The following is a 2,287-nucleotide window of genomic DNA, read 5'->3' as shown; positions in this document are numbered from 1 at the left end:
AAAAAAAAAATTTAAAAAAAAAAAAAAAAAAAAAAAAAATTAGTAGAACTCATGAGAACATTTGGAGGGAAAGTAGGAGAGAGTTGCAGTGTTACAAAAGCTGAAGGGAGAATATATCATAAACAAATAATCAGCTGTATCACCAGTGTAAAATGGGTGTTTCCACTAGTTTAGCCATGGGTAGGGAGTCTGGACCCTTGATAAAATCACTTGCAATTTCAGTTGGTTAAGGATATGCTCATTCTTGGAGGTAAAGGCAGCATAATCATTTCACCTTTTTAAGTCTTTAAAAGAGTAAATGTGCATAATATATTAAGTCTTTTATCAGAGAAATGTGAAAAATTATGATTCTCTTACTTTCAGCTTTCAACTTTTCCTGAATTTGTTTCATACAAACTATTGATTCTGATTCTGTAAAGGTATTTTAATATAGGTAAGCATGATGATGATGGTTTCAAAAGCATATAACTTTATTTTAATAATACATTATATACATAAATAGTTACTGCAGTGTAAATATCTTAGCTGAATCATTTTCTCAGCTTGCTTAGAACTCTTTATGTAGTTAAGTAAAAAACAGCAAGAATAGTCAATCTATTATTCAACAAATTGTGAAATCCCAGCCTTTTGAGATTCTAATTTAAGTTCATAGGAATAAATAACAGCTATTTATAGTTTCAAATAGGAGAAGTAATAACTTCACAGGTTTAGCCGAATATTTGTTTGGATTATCCTGCAAACCTATTTTATTACTTGAGAATGAGTATAGAATAATGATAGTGGAATTTATTTATTCATTTAACAAATATTTACTAAGCACCCACTTGTGTTCTAGGCACTATTTTAATTACAGGGATAAAATTGTGAACAGAAAAAACAATCCTTCATGGAATTTATAATCCAATGTTTGATATAGATAAGAAAGAAGCACACACACACATATTCACACTCACATCCACACACATACATGTGCACATAGACTTACATACACATATGCAGTGATACATGCCATAAAGAAAAATAGGACAAAGAAATAATGAATGATGTGACCTTGTGGTGTGACAGAGATTGTCTTTGTGAAGATATGGCATTTGAGTAGAATATTGAGGGAGTGAATCAGCAAAGATCTTGGAGAAGAATGTTTGAAGGAGTGGGAACAGAACTTCAAAAGTTCCAGGTAGGAATGGCCAATAAAGAATAAAAATTGAATTATTTAGGATAGAGATGAGATAATTGCACTAAAAATTGCAATTGAATAATTGGGGGAGGATAAGTATTGACTAGTACACAATTGGAGGGATTAGTTTTAGGAAAAAACAGAAAATTCATCTATAGAATAAGAGGGAATGCAAAATATATGGATAAATTATGTTATTTTATATATTCTAAAATAATGTATTTTAGATTATGTTTAAGTAAAAGTTTTTAAAGGTATATGAACAAATTAATAATGTAGGAAATTGGTGATAGCAGGTTCAAGAGAGAAGAAAAGATATGGAACAGTCACCTCAAAGAATGGGAGGGTAAATTAACAAGGAAACCTAGGCAGTATAGACAGCTCATCTTCATACTGTGGTTTTTAATTTAAATTAGTATTTGTTTTGTTCCACCTACATTTAACCACACTAGGCCAAAATTAGAATAGGAAGAAAATTGAATCTGAGCAGTGTTCAAATTTACTAACAGCGTTGAGTTAAAGAGAGAATGAAAAAGGAGTCAAGAATGCTCCAAGTGGGCAATTATAGAGGTGGACAGTGGTGTCTTGGGTGAGTAGAGAGAAGTGAGTTATAGGGAGACAAGGGAAAAAGAAAGATGGTAGCATCAATGGATTTAAGGTCCATTAGTAGCAACCATGTTTAGAGTATAAAATACCCAGTTTTACTGACGAAGCACGGAAGAAAAGGCACTTGGAATTTAAGTTCAAGGAACTGGGAGGCCAGTATGTTGAATATTGTTGTGCATGGACAGGATGGTGAACTCACTTTTCTTGTTGGATAGGATGCTGTAAAATGTTGATAGGTAGTTGCTATAGTCTGAATGTTTGTGTCTCCCCAAAGTTCATACATTGAAATTCTAAGTCCCAAAGGTGTTGATATTAGTATCCCAAAGGTGGGGCCTTTGGGAGATGATTGTGTTCTGAGGGTAGAGCCCTCATGAATGAGATTAGTGATTTAGTCCCATTATAAAAAAGATCCCATAGATCTCCTTAGCCCCTTCCTCCACAAGAAGTTACAATGAGAAGCCTGCAACCCAGAAGACAGTTCTGACTCCACTATGTTGACACGAA

The sequence above is a fragment of the Lipotes vexillifer genome, unplaced genomic scaffold (assembly GCF_000442215.2).
Source record: "Lipotes vexillifer unplaced genomic scaffold, Lipotes_vexillifer_v1.1 scaffold973, whole genome shotgun sequence".
NCBI lineage: Eukaryota > Metazoa > Chordata > Mammalia > Artiodactyla > Lipotidae > Lipotes > Lipotes vexillifer.
The sequence above is the reverse complement of the archived record's forward strand: the minus strand, read 5'-3'. Positions refer to the sequence as shown.